Raw genomic sequence first — 18,188 nt, 5'->3', positions numbered from 1 at the left:
AAATAGCTTCTGACCAAGCATTTTGAGCCTCTGTTCTCTGAGCTACTTACATGCTGGTTTTCCATCTCCCCAGACATTTAGCAGTAAACATTTACCCGGAATTGGTTTTACCACATTGAGCAACAAAATGTAAATATGCCTGAACCTTACTGAACCTAACTGTCTTTAGTCTCCCAAAATGACCTTTCATATTTTAAAATTTTTAAAGCCAAAGCTATGTAAATACTCTTTGTTTCATGACAGTATGAAAGGACCATGGCCACCTGATTACCCTGAAATTCAGACATATGCAGGGGCACTTGGAAAGAGCTGGGCTCTCTGCAGTTTGGCAGGTATCTGTCTCCTTACCTGATTTACTCTGGGCACTAAAGAGGAATTTAGCACATTGGCATATCTATGAATTTACCACTCTGGCACTGATGGGATGATTCCCCCACCTTAATGCTCAGAGGCAGAGAACATTTTTCCAAGGGCAGTGAGTGTCTGTAATTCTCACCATAGTAGGTAGACCCCTTTTTTCTTTCGGTGATGTAGAAAGAGAAAGCAACCTTAGCAACTTAGTTCAGGTGTTTTAGCCACATGCATCTGGAGTGCATTGTGAAATAAGATTAATACATGTCTGCATGTAGGTGGGATGTTAGGTTGTAAGATCACTAATTGGTTTAAATATTGTTTGCTGCTTGACTGTTGGGTTTTTTTTTTAACCTAAGGAAAAACTAACATAATTATATTTAGTTTACAGCAAAGAAAAACACATTTTCTCTTGAACGTGTCTTCATATGAAGTAACTTAAAGTAAATTTCTGCACAAATAATTTCCAAGAGATTGGCTGTCAAGTATAATAAAAAAAGTCTGCACTTCTGCAGGGACCCAATGAGACTTCACAAATTTGGATTTATTCTCAGCACTAAATGTGGTTGAAGGTATCATTTTTTAAACAGCACTTTTAGAAGTAGTTAGCTTAAAAGTGTAGCAATTCAAAGCACAGAGGGAATGATTTTGAAGTGTAAAATCTTGAAACACAACGCAGAGGTTGACAGTTTCACTACAATTAGAAGCAAGGCAGGCACAACTCCCACTTCTGAAAAATTTCCTATCGCACTGCTTCCTCTCTTGGCCTAGAAAACCTCAAAAAAAACACCTTTGAGTGGCTTTGCGTGTTGACTTAACATAGTTATACTCAGTATCATTAGGAGACAGAGCAGAAAGGGCTACCGAGACTGTTTGTAAAGAGTAATCCTTACAGAAAGCTTTGCAGCGGTTGTTTGGTGTGGTTTTTTTCACATTCTTTCAGCCTCTCAAGAATGCTGCTTTTTTTGAGGAGAGCAAATTTTGGTTTAGGGGTTTTGGTTTTTTGTTGTTGTTGTTGTTGTTTTAATAAGGCTTGTTTTATTAGGAAACCCCTCCCTTCTACATTTAGACTGGCTGCTAATTGACTTTTGGTTGATTTCATTTTCCATGAATTGCCACATTCTCCCACACTGTTACAACTTCACACTGATTGTTATTTTATGTGGTACTTCTGCCTGCTGCCTTTGGGAGTGGCTGAGGGAAGGATATGGTGTACCTAGGAGACTGCAGTTCATTGCTCTCTGAGAGAAGTTTGCTGGAACTGAGTTTTGCAGCTGCCAGAACACTGCAGAGGCTTTTCCTCCACGGCTAAGATAGGTGGCTAGGAAGGTGGGATCAGGAGAACGTCCTGTGTTGGTTTAAGCACCGCTTTCCTGTGTGCCACTGCTGAGGATTTTGCATAAGAAGTCGTGACAAGGCTCTGTGTGACAGGTCAGGATGATATTTTCCATCCATTTTCATTCAGTTGCCAGCTGTAGGGGAAAGCCAACACCAAATCCTGGTGCCAGAGAAGGTGTGTCTTCATGGACACTTTGACTCACTGAGCCCTTTGGGATGCCCACTGAGCCCAAGCTGCAAGCCCATCTTTCTCTTAAGGCCTGGGGACAGCTCAGGCTTGTCCTTAGCCCAGCTCTGTCCTCTACAGCAAAATCTCCTGGAGCAGCTGAAGATTAGATCATTGCTGACTGAAGCTCCTGTGCTGCAGACACAAGAACTGGATGTAGCAGAGTTGTTCAGCACAGCTAATCCACTTAAAATGTGGAGCTCATCTACTGATCTGCAGGGGTGACAGCGCTCTTAGGTGGGATAGCTAAAGAGGCTTTGGCTTGAGCTAGCGCTTCAGGGCAATCAAAACCTGCAGCCAGGGCTGAGGATCTGGTTACACTAAGTTGGCGCTGACCCAATCAAACGTGGTTAAAAGTGAGAGGTTAGGTGAGATAAACCCTTCCACTTGAGCCTTGTCTTAGCTTGGGAGCTGATCAACACTTGCAAGTGCTTTTCCAGTCTTACTGCTGTAATCAAAGGTAGGGCTTACTTGGTTGTGAGCTGGGATGAGCTTTGCGAGTAAAAGCCCTTTTTTTTGGGGGGGTGTTATAATTACATGCACTATGTGAGCAGGTAAGGTTTTCACTTTAATCATGTCAGTGCACATAAGGATACAGATCTTTTACAGGTAGGAAGGAAAACTGATTTCAGACATTGAGCATGGTTGGGTCCCACCTATGCTGTGGCTATTGGCGGCAGTGCTGGATGAACAGCTGGTGCTGTAGCAGGATCTCTGACTACATTACTCTGTTGTCTAGTGTGTGACATCAGAGTATTTCATCGCAAAGAGGTGGTTCAAAAATCTAGGTCCATCTGACCACACCAGCAGCAGCACTTGCTTCCTCCTTTCATTTAGCAGCAGAAAGAGGCAAAAATCAAGGGAGGACTCTTAACTCTCTCTTAATTTCAGGAAAAGCTGAAACGGATTTTTTGGAATAAAGAGAGAACCAGGAAACTGGAGCACCTGTGTTGCATAGCTTTGGGCAGGTCAATTATCCCTTCTCCAGTGAAATTCCCCTTTGCATGAGGTATGAATAATAATACTCAACTTACCTTGCAGGGGTGTTAGGGAGTGTGCAGTTAATTGTATTTTTTTACAGCATTCATAATATGTAAACCCTTAAATGAGTGCCAAGTATTAATGCAGTTTAATTTTATTGAGGGTTAAACAATGGTAACGTGCCTAGCTGAGCATTCACTCGCAGTGAGCCAGGCAAGTGACCAGCAGCAGGTCTGTTTGACATTACTTAATGAACAAAAAAGGAAAACAGGGCTAACTTATTTCAGTCCTCCTTATTTTTTTCTGTTACTGCGGAAGGTTCCCTAGGTGGAGGTGAGCAAAATATCAAATTGGAACTCTGTATTTTAATAGACTTAAATTTTACTGTATAAAAGGCAAATAAAGGTTAATGGCATGAAAATACATCTTGTGGGAGAGTGAGAGTGGAGGTGCCTGCAAGCATGCCCTGAGTGGTACTGAAACGATGGCTTTCAGAAAAAGATCATAACCGAGTAGTTAGGTGGCTGCATTTTTACTGGAGGGTAGCATGCCCAGGGTGCTGCACTGATTCCTGCACGTCATACTACTGCTGATGAGGGCTTTGCAATGCCTAGAAAGTGGACTAAAAACCTGGAGGGAAGTCACTTGGACAGGGTTGGTACCCTGTGGCAGTAGCACCAGAAAGGGGTTGTGCAGGGAGCGCTTGTGTGCAGGCGTGCGTGTTGGGGGGTGCTCCTGACTTTGAAACATGAGTCAGTGCCAAACTCTGATGTGTTTTTGTGTTAGAGCTGCCGAATGTAAGAGAGGGAGAGACAGCCTGTGTGATTTCTGCAGCTTGCTCTAATTTAGTGTGAAATGGGGGCTTTCCAGTGGTGGGGTTACTCCAAGTGTGATCGCACCAGCAGGTTTCATGTTGCACCTCACTGTACGTGTGCCTCCCATGCGTTTTTTTACTGCCTGCTCTTTCTTGTTAATTTTTATTAGGTGTGAAATGCAAAGGCTTGTCCTAATTACCACTAGTAGATGATAGCACAACTGAATAACAATCTTCTGATAATCAGGGCTAACTTCTGCCCTCAGATAATTACACACCAGGCTCATTGGAGCCGGTGTAGTCCTTGTAGGGAGAAAGGACTTCGCCCACACTTTCTCTACATAATTCACCATCTTTACTCTGTGAAGATGTCCTGAGGAACAGGTTCAAAGGTCTTCAAAGCACAGAAGGACCTTTCCAGTGTCTTTTTTTAAGCTTTGGGCCAAAGTCTGCATCCTACCCTTGGTCTCACTGCATTTGAAAACATCACTTGGCCCTGGGTTTTCTCAAGTTTTGCTTTGTTCTTCAGGTTTAAAAGCTGTTAAGGCCACTTACCCAAACGTAGTAACAGCACCAACTCCAGATTTAAGTTCTTGTTTAGTGCAGTTTCTGAAAATACCAATTGCTGCAATAAAGCAAATGGTAGAGATGCAGCAAAGGTTGCATATAATGATAATTTCTTGGTTTTTTTTTTTCTTATTAAAAAAAATACAGTATAAAATTTAGGGGGCAAATCTCAAATCCTGTGAAACTCGTGACACAATGCTATTTTATTTGAAAGACTATTACATTCGTCCTAAACCTTCCAAATCTTAAACTACAGTTTCCTTTCTTGCATGCCACTCACCTCCAATGCCTTTTTTGGCATTATTAATTATAATTATTGTTGTTGCTGTTATTATTCCAGGAGATCTGTATGGGAGGAATGCTGAAATCGGGATTAAAAATAGCATTTTCATGTCCTCCCACTCACTGTACTTTGTGCACAGAATGCCTTTTATAAATGCAGACTTGCTACTTGGCTAGATAAAAGAAGTTGTCACTTCATTTCCATAACGAAGTCATTCCCAGGAGAGTTTCATTGTTTTAGCAATAAAATTTTTCTAAAAGGCCTTTTATTTTGCCTGAGAAAGGTAACAGGAATGAACTTCTAAGTGGTTACTCCACAAAACAATTAGGAAAAAGCAAAACTGTCTTGATTTTATCTAAGGAGGTTTGTATGTGTATGAATTCCATTTCATGTAAGATGAGAATAAATTCCTAACTGAAAATCAAGTCAGAAACACCTCCCAAGCTTACACAAAATCACAAGGGTTTTTTCCTTGCTTGCAGAGACATCACACATCTTGATCAGCACTTTGATGAATAAATTTAGTCATGTCCTTAAGTTCAGCCCTGTTTCAAAAGGACCTTGCATGACTTCTGATACAGATGCTTTCCTGAATTACAGGTAGTCATGGATAATCATTGACAGTTATTACAGTGCATTCATTTTGTTACCAGGTATGTTCTTACTCCTGGGAAGGCATGATCGCTGTATGCTGTACTGAGGCTAGGTCCTTCTCGAAGCAAGGACTGTTCTTCTGCTGTGTGCACGTGCACTGTCGAGCTCAGTAACAGGCCCCTTCCCTCCCTGCCTGCATGTAGGGAGCTGCCACAGCCTCCCTTGCCATTTCTCTGGCATTTCTTACTGCTTTTCTCAGAAGACCAGTGTCCTATGCCAGCATAATGTTTCTTTTCTCTGAATGCTGCATGTGCTAAAGTATGTCAGAATTAGAGCATCAAGGAAGTGCTAATATGGAAAGCATATAAAGTATGCAAAGGTCCTATGGTTTGAGTTTAGTTCTCTCCTTTTTTTTGTCTTCTTTTTCGGGGGTGTCTCTTGTTTGTCACCATTTTGAGCCATGTTGCATTTTGCTAAGTCTGAACGTATGCAGTTACCACTTCAATCACTATAGACAACCTACTACCATAGGTAGGTGGTGCATGTAATCAGAAACAGAAGGGAAGATGAGAAAAACATCTTCTTTGTAGTCAGGAAAGCCTTTATAGATTTGGCATCACACTTAAAGTTGCGTTGTGTTAAAGAGACACAACAATTTTGGAAATTATTATTTATAGGAAGGTTTGTGAAGTCAGGATGTGATATTCTGACTCACACAACAGCAAACATGTTTGCACTCCGGCTGCTATGAGTCACGCTGACATTTGTCTTAAGTGTGGCAATTGTTTTAGTCCTCTGCTTGGTGCACAATGAATGAAACGGTGGAGGGCCCGTGTTGCAGATTTACTACGTGCAGCTACGCTGGTAGATCACAGGCTCAGCTGTAGAGTATTTCCTGTAACACACACACATGCACACACATGCACACACACACTCATACGCATGCACACCTCCCCCTAAGTAATACTTCACTTTTAAATACTAGATTCATAGAAAGGAAGTGCATAATTACAGTGCTGGCATTTGCACCACATAAAGCAGCCCACATCAAAAGGTGTTTGCCATTAATGTTTCAACAGGTAATCTCTGGATTTATTGCCAAGCCGTGTTCCTGTTACTTAGCGCTCAGTGTTGAAATCATTGAAATCTCTGTTGTAAGCTAGCGTAGTCATCTTAATCCTGCAAAAAACTTAGTCAATAGTGCCTTTGTTTTCCAGCGCAGTGTTTCACATTGCATCAGCAGCACAGAAGACGTGGCCGCGCTGGAAGCGGGGAGAAGGTTAAGGGTGGGTTCTGGGCTGGCTTCCTAGGAAAGCAAGGCTCACATGGTGGCATTGCTTGTGCCTGCACCCGTCTGTGTGTCCCTGGCCTGGCAGCTCCAGTTTCTCAGGTCCTTCTCAACCCAATCTTCTGCATGGATGGAGGCTACGGGGAAGCTGCTCCCTGAAAGCTTTGTTTAAGCCTGCAGACAAAGGGCTGCAGGAACCTGCGGCTGAACCCGGTGAGGCAAAGGCCATGGCTCCAGCTCAAATCTTACCGGCACCAGGGAATCGGTGCAGCGGGCATCTGCTGGGATTACTGCTGCTGCCAGAGGTCAAGTCTATCTGCTGGTATTTGTTAATGCTACAACCCACAGAGCTATCTTCTTTAGGTGGTTTATCTTTGGCTTGTTAAAATATTGCAAATAAGCAGAACCTCAGCCCTTGGTTTTGGTGCTGCTGTGCTTTGGGACTCGCAGCATTTGGATTCTGCTTCACCACTGTCTGTTTGCAGGAGAGCTGTGGCCATCATCTGAGAGATGTCTGTAGTTCAGGGAAGGCCTAACCTTTGAGCCCGTTCTCATCTGCAACAAGTTACAAGGGTGCTTCTTCAAGTATGCAGAAGGCTCATTGTCTCAACTCAACACTGAGCTGGATTTTTTGCATAATAGCTTATACAAAAGAAAAAGAGAAATATTTACATCATGGGACAGAAGCCTCCAGAGTAGTTATTTTTATTGCTTATATCTGTTCAACATTACTGGCTCTGAGGTGAATTATTATGGACCATTTGCATTCTTTTTCAAATCTCTTCTGCTCAGAAGACGTAGGAATGACTGTGTTACAAACACACAAGCAATAGAGTTGTTTTTACTTAAAACCTCTATGTGAGAATGAAGAAAGTTGGCATGCTAAGAGAAATGTAAATCAGTGTTGAAATCTCCCCTCCTCCCTCTCCCTATTCCTGCTTTGATAGACATGGGAAAGTAGTAAGTAGGGGATGCAGATGTTAACAGGGTCATAGATTTTTCATAAAAAGTACATCATTGGCATCTAACAGGAGCTATTAGTGAGGTATTTTTCTTCTTCCAGTTCTGTACAGTTGCTTCTGAGACAAAATAATCTTGACATTCCCCTGTTGGTTTTCTTTTCACCTGGTGGCATTGTGCATTGCACCCACTGCTCACCTCTTTATTTACTCTTGTAATACCTTACACTGTGCTCTGCAGGGAAAATCTCCTAAGAGTTTAGAAACGAAGCACAGAAAATGAAACACAGGGCTAAGCAGAGTTTTACCTCAGGTCTTGTTGGAAAAAATAGTATTACTGAAGTACAGGTAACGCGTGTGGTTATGATTGCTTTACCTGTGCAAAGGTGATGTCTCAGAGGTCCTAGTCAAATTTGTGTTTGTATTGTTATTAGGCATTGTGCAATCAGAGAGTGTGAGTTTGAGCTGGCATGGTGTATTTATATTTACAGCTGCCCCTGTGCTGATGAACCTTCCATCTATTTCTTGATCGCTTGTTTGGAGGTGTTGGGGCTAGGGAATGGGCAACAAAAGCAGTGAGGACCCCTCTGAGAACAAAGTTGCTTCCATGGTTTCCAGGTAACAAGTTTGAAAGGATGTCCAGTGCGTAGGGCTGAAAAATCCCATTCCCAATCTGCTTGCGTAAGTCGATGCTAAAACAAGAGGCCTAAATTTGGGAAAGATACCCACTGCTGATGAAATAATGATGAATTGCAGGGTTTTTAGGTTTAATCCTGGAACACTGATATCTAGGTGACTAACAGGTAATGTTAGTTGTGCAGCATTACTGCTTATCTTCAATAGTGGCTCCTGCACTGGAGAGTGTGAGCTGCAGCTTTACCCCTTCAGGCCCACGTGCTGGTCGCCCCCATGTGCAAACAGACAGTCTGCTGTTTGCAGGCAGATGTTCCCATCCTGCAGCACTTCGTTTTCCCAGTAAGTGCTCTGCACTGGAAATGCTACTCACACAGGAGAGAGGCAGAGGGCTAGTGCGGCCTGTGGATGTGTTCACAGAGCTCTGGCAGGTATCTTGTTCCTCCTACTACAAATTGGGGAGCAGGATGAATTGCTTCCTTGTCTTAGCCCCATGATCTGCATGCTGTTTTTCTGGTTTAGGACCTGCAGGATATGCAAAGTGCTGACAACTTGATTTACTGTCCTCTTAAGCCCAGATGCATTTATTCACCCTGCACAAATTGGGTGAAACACCTTGTGAAGTTGGTGTTTCACTGTGAACCATATGCAAAGCCATGGGAAGTGCTTGTTTACATGACAAAGCTGTGGACAATCAAACTTCAGATGATGAATGGATGTTAAACAAAAATCGGAGTGATGCCTGCCTGTTCTATGCAAATTAAACCTCTTTTGTGCTAAGGTGATACTCCTTCACCTAAGCCTTAAAGTAGGCATAATTGTAATTTAAATCTTTTTTACACTAGCAGAACAATGAATGCAAAGATGACTCAGCCCCATCAAGAGCAGCCTTTACACACTTGAAAAAATGTCCGCAGATTTTCAGATGGGAAGAGTTTGACACAAAGCTTTCATTAGCTTGAATTCTGAAATAGAGTTAATTCTTGGTTTGTTTGTGGTTTGGTTTTTTTGGTGTGTTTTTTGTTTGTTTGTTTCTTTGGTTGGTTGGGGTTTTGTTTGTTTTTAATTTCCCTTAGAATCTTTCATGTATGTGTAAAATCAGCTGAACCTGTTGAAAATACATTAAATTTTTTTTCTGACATGATAGCTGATACACACATTAGGTAATTGAAATAGCGCATGCTCCAGGAAGATACAGCCTCGCCTTTCCCATTTGTGGTAGGGCAGGACTGAGCTTGTCTGAAACTATTTCATGCAGAGGGAGAATAAAGGAGGAAATGAATTACGGTTTTATTTGAGTTGGAGGATTAGTTGTGGGATAATGGCAAACAAGGAAACGACTTGGGAACAGCGCTTCCATCTCTTAAACAGTTTTGTTAGCTTACGCTGATTTGTGAAACAGGAAAACTAAATTACGTGATGCAAGAGAGCAAGGAATGGCAATTAAAAACCTGCAGAAAAGGACTGGAAAAATGGTCATGTCTCACTGCCTGCTCTTCAAAGCAAGATGGAGAGCATGACCTTTTATTGGAATAAGTACTGGTTTTCAGTTTTGCCAGTCTGCAGTTGCTTGCTTGTACTGTGGATTATATTTGTTGATTGCCCTGGCGTCCAATTTTAGTATCTAAATACTCCCAAGAATTACTTCCGTGTTCTTTGATTTGAGGTCTGTTCATCTCTCGATTACACTTCTAATCTGTCAACTCAATGTTCCTTTTAGCACTCAAAAGGCAGGGCCATGCTGTGATGTTTGAATAACCACAATGCTGGGGGACCAGGAAAAACAGCTTCCTTGCATAACACTTCCCATCTATAGCCGAGATTTGATTGGTAAAGGTGTATATGATTCATTGATTATGCTGAAACTTCAGTTGCAAAGCCTGGTTCAAACCTAGTTGCGCTGCAAACCTGTCTGCCTTGATGATGCCTGCAAGTTATGACCCTTTTGCATGTTCCCAGATGAGCATGTCTTCGCAGCCCATCAGATCTGCATAGCAAAAAGCTCATCCAATTAGGGAATGGGTGCTCTGCTCTTCAGGCATGGATTGTGCTTCAAGGAGCATCTTCCTGTGCGTCTTGAAGTTTGTTCCATGCTGTCTTTAAATCTTAAGCATAAAAATGTCAACATTTGCAGGTAGACATGCCTTGCCCCTCACAGAAAAAAGTGCCTGCGGGTAAGGTCAAGTGAGCAAGTTGTAGCAGATTAAAACTAGTTTATGAATTTACAGCACATTATCTGCCCCCATAGTAATTGGCTGTGTGGACGGTGCAAAAGCACCCAATAGTAAATACAAGGTTTCTCACCTTATTTTTTTTCCCCTGAGGGATAGGCTACCTTGCTTCTTGTCATCTTTCCTGTGAAATGAAAATGCAAGGACAAGGTTAGCTGCCACAGAGCATCGCTGCACTGTATCACACAGATGCTGCTTATGACTTGTTCCCATGTCCGCATGCTGCCACGGGTCTGCAAGACAATTTCCAGACTGACAACAGAATCACTGTTGAATAGTTAGCATGAAGTGCTTACTCCTGTTTCAGTGGTGGGAGCCCTGATAGAGGCAACTGGAGCCTTGTTTAACTTCAACAAAATCAAAATCCTAATCCTGCCTGTTGAACTAAGCTGAAAGACTTTGAGTGTGGTGGGTTTCAGCCCAGTGTTACATGCAGCTGACTCTCCAGGGAGGTTCAGAGAAGTCTGTGCAAGGAGAAGCTGCAAATTCTGGTGCAGGAGACAAAGTACACAAGGAGTAAAATTCCCTGCTCTTACTAAAAATAACTGGAAGCCATGCAGTTTTGGCAGAAATATTAAATATTTCATTGTAGTCTTTTGGAGTGTATTTTCAGTTTCCCCTGAATATTTAATGACAAGAGAGGAGTGTTGGGTGAAATTTTTGAGGAAGTTGTAAAGATAAAAATGGAAATTTTTGAGGAGATTTTCAGATTGCCAAATTATTGGGAGAAAACAGAAGTGGTACTTTTGAAAATGCCAAGATGTTTCATTTTAACATCTAGAAACAAAACTATTTTGAGGTTTTTGTTTCAGTCTTGAGTTTTACCTAATCTAAATAAATGAACATCATGAAAATAAATTTGTTTTGGGTTAAACAGATTGTACAAGATTAACATATATGGTTTGTGATGGTTGTTGAGGCTGATCAACATCATCATTGCCAGTTTGCTAAAGAGAGTCCCAACCAGCTGGAGGGGATGACAGACATTCACTGATGGCTGCTCTGTGAGGTCTTAGCCTCAGCTAGTAAATCCAGTAGTTGCCCTACACCAAAGCTGGATCAGCTGGGCAAATATTTGTTTGGGTTTTGTAGGGTTTTCTAGTTGTGTTGTGTGTTCAACTGAAACAGACTGTCTCGGGGCTGTAAACTTTTTTGGGTAGTTTCCTCTGCCTACTACAATTGCATTTACTTCCTCTGTTCTTAACCAAGAACTGCTCTTGTCCATCTTACTTGTTTCCTGCCTTCATGGAGGGTGAGATTCATCTACATTCATCTGTAGCTGTCTCGTCTGAGCTCAGCGTCTAGACTCACTTTATGGAGGGAGAGAAGCGGACCTCTCTAGAGAGTGATTCATTCTGTCCTAAAGAGATGCTTAAGATAGGTCAAATTTATAATTTTCTGGATTGCCTAGTTTCTTCCACTGGAAGTAAAGAGAGCTTGCACTGTCTCAGGTGTAGATGTTTGGGGTTTGTGAGGTTTGGGGGAGGTTTGGGGACCTGGATTTCACCATAGCTCCGCTAGGATGGAAATTTGTGTGCATGAATCATGAAATTACATGTTAAATGCTTAAGGAGCCTTACATCTAGGACTTAGGAAAGGTCTGTGGCACAAAGTGAAACTAAGAATTTAGGAAGCACAAGTAGAGCATGGAAACCCAGCTGAAGGAAAAAATGCTCAGTTTGGGCCCTTTAAAAATACACTCTATTTTAAGTATTCTGTGTGGGGTTCATATTAAAATGTAGTGCAGCAGTTTTCTTAGACCCCCGTAAAAAGGCTGAGGAAAGTCTGATACCTTATAGAGTAGGTCAGAAAAATGTAAGAGTTGGTCCACAATGGCATTCTGTCAAAAAAATAAGTATGAAAAAAACCCACACATGATATTAAAAATCTCACATGTGAAAATACTTCCTACTGAGGAATAGTAGTGTGTGTGTGTGTGTATATTTTTGCTTTTAGTACTCCTCTGTTGCAATATTGCAGAGAACCACAGAAGTAGGTAGGTGTTTGCATCCCTTTAAAGGAGTTCGTTAAGAGCAAAACTCTTCCTGTGTGGATTTCTCTGCACACCATGGGCTTTGTTTGCAGACACTTTTCAAAACAACAACCCCAACTAGTTTTTTCTTCCTCTTGTTATGGCAACAGAAGTATCCAAGAACTATATTAATAATGTATCTGCCTCAGCAACTCTGAACTGGGTTTTAATTGTTGCTAAGAAGTACAGAGCAAATGACTCTTCCTATCCTAGATCAGCGTTTGACATACACGCACTGTACTGGTTTCTCCATCCTGGGAGCTTATTAAAAATGCATTTGCTTCAAGGAGATGTAGGAATCAATTGTTTATTTGCTAAACAGCTTCATAGATGTTCCTCTTTTTATTAATTGCTTTCCTTTCTTTCTTTTGCTTTTCTTTTACAGCTCTATCTTGCTATTTTTGAAAGAGGAAAACCAGTGAGGACCTGTGAGCAATCCAGCAGCATCTAAAAAATCTTCATGCTAAAGGATAATCCAGAATTCCCTGAAGAAGAACATAGTGAATGTTGTGAGTTCCTAGCAATTATAATGTGTACTTGGAATTTTATGTTTTCGGGGCTGGATCTGCACTGTAGTGCTTGCTGTCATCCCTCTGATGTACTGAAACTGGAAGGTGGATGTGTTTGGGTTAGACTGCAAAGCCAGGCTTGAATTTCCCTCCTTCTCTCCTTTTTCTAGTATCTTCAAGGGCAGAATAGTGTTATCTAAGGAAAGATGCTGGGTTTCTTTTCCTTGAACTGCTGCAGTTATTTAACACATTGCTGTCACGTTTTAGTTAAAGATGTAAGCCTGCATTTGAAGGCCTGGTGACTGTGTAGCCTAACAAGAATGAAGAATATTATGGATAACATTTCAGCAATCTACTGGTCAGATTTAGGAGTTTTAGACATACTCATACAATGGTTTAAATTATTTGTCCACTTTCTAATTAGAGGAATACAAATGTGGTTATTTGTGTTTGGTATTCCAAACTCCTGTTCCTTTGATAAGTTTGATATATTAGTTGGAGTATTTTCAACACAAATGCTCCTCTCAGAGGTTTTTTTTCATGGGAACTGGAGTAGCACACCTTTCAGAGGGAAACACAATGACGTAACTAAGATGCTGATCCAGCTGCAGCATTTAATAAAAGAAACTTCCCATGAGGGATGGCGAAAGAGAGGCATAAATACTGTTTTGTTTCTTGTTTTTCTTGTGAAGCACCCTGCTTTTCTGTGTTGAAATGGGCAAATGTGCAGGTCAAATGTAGACATCCTCACAAACAGAGGAAGACAAGAATTCTCTGCCTGCCAGGTTTGAGAATAATCCTTATTTTTGTCTTAAGAGGGAAACTTAGGAATTTCAAAATTAGGTAAGTTAGTATTTAAATCCTTATGCCCAAAGTGTGCAGTGGTCCTTCAGGATGTTACTGGTGATGAAACAGCTGCAGATTCTTTCATTTTGAGCAAATTAGGTTTTGCACTTTGCATAAATTTAGTAATTTTTTTTTTTGGACTGCAGGGCATGTATTCTAGCTGTCTGAAGGTTGGATGCCCACCTTTACTCTGCTTTTCCCTTTGTGTTCAGGCTTTGCTTTTTGGAAGCAATCTGAGGCAGTCTAATTGGTGCTGCCTTCCCAAGAGCCATTTGCAAAAGAAACGTTAGAGAAGACACTGAAAAATCTTTGTCATCTCCCCCCCTTCCCGCATGCTTTGGTCTACAGAGAAATAGTTAATAAAGCTCACATTTGGAGTTGTTAGTTACTAGTACCACTAGGCTGCCAAGTTAGTAACTCATTAAGATGAGTAGGAGGCCTCTGAGACGTGGAGCTCCTCACTGTCTATGTGTCCACGCAGATGAGGTCTTATCAGCTTATTCCCACACTTTGAAAGACTTACTTGAAACCACAAGGACATACTTTGCTTGCTGACATCCTACAGCTGAGGAGGGCAGCCTTTAATAATAATAACAACAACAATAATAAAAAAACAGTTGTAGCATGCAAAGCTGTTGGGATAACAGGAGACATTTGTTGAAGATGTTGCAATCACCTCCACTGATTGCAACAGCAGCACCACCTCATGCCGAGGAGAGCATTCCTCAGGTCCTCTGCAGTATGTGGCATGCCAGATGAGCCAAATAAACTGCAGGAGAGAAGGAGGCAATCATCAGCTGTTACAGGGGATGGAGTATTTGTCTAAGATGTCATCAGTGTGATTATTACATTCTGCCCTGTCCTAGATGGTTTATAATGAGCCCACTTAAAGCACAGCATAGTGGTCTGGTCTTGCAGTGCCAAAACCTGGAATTACATTCATGAGGCCGGGCTTTGCGTAGAAAAAGCACCACTCTCCTCAGCAGGTACAGATGGAAAGAAAATGCTCTTGAGAATGGCTCTCACCCTGTCATGCAGGACCTGTTTCTTTCAGGAAGTCATCTGTAGGTCATGAAGAGCTCTAGAAGTTCCTTGAGAGCATATTTTGTCACCTGGCTTCTGTTGGCAGGACAGTGCTGCAAGGACTAGTCAGCCAAGGCTCCTCCCCTCCTTTTCCCTCCCCTGCCTTCCCCTCTGCTCTTTCCTTTATCCGTTCGGAGAGAGGAGTAGCAGAGATGAGGAGGGGTGGCGTACAGAGGTTTTACTGAAAAATACAGTGCTTTCTCCCCTCAGTGTCTGCAGGGTGTTGTCACATTAAGACGTGTGGAAAGTGATCAGACCTTTCACGTTGCAAGCGGTAGCAATTCTCCTCCCTTCTGCCTCCTCCTCCTGCCACCCAGGCAAATTTCAGAGGAAGGGATGGGAGGTCGGGTTGGGGGGGGGGGGGGCAGTAAATTGGGACCAGTGTCTTGTATCCACCTAGAAACTGCCTGTTTACTAAACAGAACAAATTTCTTGCTTCTCTTCTGCTCTTCTCAGTTGGATGAAGCACATTTCTGGAATAGCAGAACTGGTACAAATCAAGTCCATATTCCCCTTTTGCAGAGAGAAAGAGTGATGACAGGAGGATTCATTAAGGAGGAATGTTTATTTCACTTACTGAGGGGTAAAAATGGAGCAAGGCAAGGCTCCTTGCAGCAGAGTACCTTGCGAATTCCAGCATACGGTTTTGTAATATTCTGGTAGAATTTAAGTATCCTGAGGTTTTTTTTCCTTCCTGGAAACATATGCTGCAGCTTTTTCGAGTGCTAGCCCCATAAGCCCGAACATTCTGACAGGAGCAATGAATAAACTCCTCATGCTGCTCACTCACAGACATTTCTTCACTTTTTTTGTGTGTGTGTGTGTGTGTGTGCTTATGCAAAAACCTCTGGCACAGTTCATGGGAAATAGAAAATAAATCTCTAAATCCAGTATGTGTCAATAACGGAAATGTCTTCAGTTGATCTCCTATCTGTAACTGTTACTTTAGGCAAGTTGCAGACGGCAGGATAGTAAATATCCCTGCTCTGACAGGCTTTCCATGCCCAGCTTCAGTTGGAATCTGCCACTGTATTGGCTGAGCGCAGCCCTGGAGAAGGTCTTGGTGACTGCAGTCACACAGGGCTTAGCTCCAGTCCCATCCCATTTTTTGAGCTGCCGCCTCCTTTCTCCGTTCCTTAGCCCTACTTGCTCCTCTCAGCCTGGTCCTGTCTCATCCGCACTCCTCCTCTGGCCGCCGGTTGTTTTTCCTGGCACCTGGACCCGCGGCGGGGCTGGGAGTGACGGCTCCTGGAGCTGATGTCAGTGCCGCTTCCTGAGCCGCTCGGCCAGGCACACCCTCTCCCCAGAGCATCACCTTCTCCTCCCCTCTTGCAGCCCCCTGGAGAGGAGATGTTTAAGAAGTGATGAAAACGTCATGTCAGTCACAGCCTTCTGCAGCCGCTTTCTGTCTCCCACACCTTGAGCCTCAACACCAGTTTGCTGGTGTGGTTGGAAGAGCTGCCTGCCGTCTGTTCAAACAGCACTGAGCCATGCACACCTTGGAAGGGCAATGGGAAGTTTTGACGTATGCAACCTGAATGTTTCTGAACACCTTGGCTTTTGAATCGCTTTGGTATCCATGTGCTAAACCACTTCATGGTTTTCTGTGGAAATTACCAGGCTGCTGAAAAAAAAGAGAGCTGCGTGTGTCCGTTCTTCCAAACAAGTGCCCCGTACATACCACTTGGTATTTATAGGGAGAGGGAAAAAGAGAGGAATTGCTGTCATTTGAGAAATGTCTCTCAGAAATGGCAGTAATTTATTCCCAGGCATTATTCTTCATTAAGAGCTACAGACAGCTGCAGCTTCCCTTTAAATAGAAATTGCACTCTTGTAGGCATGCTATACATAGGGCTTCAGGTTTCTGACATTTCTCTGCCAAAAATCAGAAGTATTTCTCACCAAATAAATGTTTATTCAAGAAAGTCTAATTTCCTGGCGTTTATTGCACATCACATACTTCTGCCAGCCTGACAAGAATGGCTCAAGACGGACTTTAGGGAGAGGAAACTGAAACAGTTTGGGTCTCTTGCAGGGCTTCAGAAAAAAGTCTCTTAACTGTTACTCTGGGCTTTGGGCTTGGCAGTTTATTTTAACTGAAGATAGTTTAAATGGATGTTGCAGAAATGCGGCAGAGCTAGTGTGTCTGCATGGAAGCAAAGTGGGCAGTGGGCAGTGTGTCTGTGTGTCAGGTTGGCTACCCCTTCTCCTGGCCCTGAAGCTGCTGTCCTCTGAGTGCATTGGATGGCAAACCTACCTTGGCAGCATGCAGCAACTGAGCTGTTTCATCAGAGGGGGATTCACAGTGTGGCCAGTGTATGGAACCTAAGGACAGCGCATGAGAGCTGGACTGTAGCTTGCCCCTGCCACCCAGCAGAGAGGTGGCTTTGAGGGATGTGCAGCAATGAGGCTGTAAGCCACCACTGTTTAGAGACTACCGCAGGGCCAAATGTCTCTTTATTCATGTCTGTGCAGCTTGCTTGGATTTACCTCTTTCTTCTCCACCTTCCTGCTGGCTAGCTCCTTGACTCATGACTTCCTAACCTGTCATTTCCCTGCTGTCTTTTCCAGCTTGGACTGCTGCTGAGCTTCCTCCTTTGTTTCCAGGGCTTATCTGCTGGATCCATACTTTCCATTCAGTATGCCAGCCCCTGCCACTCCAGTAGATGACTTTGCTGTCGTAGCAGCCCCAGTTGGTTGCTTTTGTAATCTGAGGCTACGCTGCTTCTGTCAAGTACAAGATGTCTTCCTCCTCCCTGTCTTCCCCTAGTACTTCCTGCACCCCAGGCACCCCTAAGCTTATGGCTTGCAGTGTGCAACCTGTGTATTAAAATAATTTTTAGTTAGGTCATTCATTACTCTCTTGCTTTCTTCTTGGCCAAGATAGCTTCCAGAGAACTGAAAAGTTGTAATTTCTCCAGGGCTAAAATCCAAGTCTTTGATAGGCAGGCATGATGCCTGGGGCCACTACATGTTGCTACCAGTTGTCAGCTTTGTAAAACTTACACTGCAGAGCAAAGAAATCTGGGCACAAAGATTGTTCTCTGCTCTTACTATGGCAAGCTGTAGTTTCCCAGTCTGTTCTGCCTTTCCCTTCATTGTCTTCCAAGCAAATGGCTGTAAGATTATGACTCCCATGTTTGGACTGAGAACAGCTTTTGCCTGAGCAAACAGATTTCTCTTTGGCAGTCACTTTAACTGCTGCCCCAGCTTTTCACTGTCAGCTTTGTTTCAGGATTTGCTGCTAGAGAAGTCCAGGCAATACTAGTGCATTGGAGCGAGTAAATCAGGCAAACAAGGCAGGTGAACGTGTTTGTTAATGATTACAATACCAGGTGGTTGTGGCATGGTCCATGAGGGAAAAGCATCTCCTGTAATTCAGAAGTGTAGCTGATGGTTGCTCTTACGTTGGCTGAATAAACTTCAGGTCCTTGCTTGCAGCACTGCTTGGTC

General features: G+C 42.9%; 1 protein-coding gene across 5 annotated transcripts in view; it reads left to right on the top strand.

The window, feature by feature from the left end:
- Positions 1-18,188, top strand: part of ATXN1 (ataxin 1) — a 228,226-nt gene that overhangs the window by 119,977 nt on the left and 90,061 nt on the right. For 4 of the 5 annotated variants that reach the window (XM_051609143.1, XM_051609144.1, XM_051609145.1 and 1 more), the window contains one exon: positions 12,683-12,806. The gene's annotated coding sequence lies outside the window, so the exon portion shown is untranslated. Of the gene's footprint in view, positions 1-2,872; positions 2,925-12,682; positions 12,807-18,188 lie in introns of those variants that run through there. The other variant, XM_051609147.1, reaches the window with a different exon arrangement.

The sequence above is a fragment of the Apus apus genome, chromosome 2, assembly GCF_020740795.1.
Source record: "Apus apus isolate bApuApu2 chromosome 2, bApuApu2.pri.cur, whole genome shotgun sequence".
Classification (NCBI taxonomy): domain Eukaryota; kingdom Metazoa; phylum Chordata; class Aves; order Apodiformes; family Apodidae; genus Apus; species Apus apus.
Note: the sequence above shows the minus strand (reverse complement) of the source record. Positions and strands in the feature narration are given on the sequence as shown.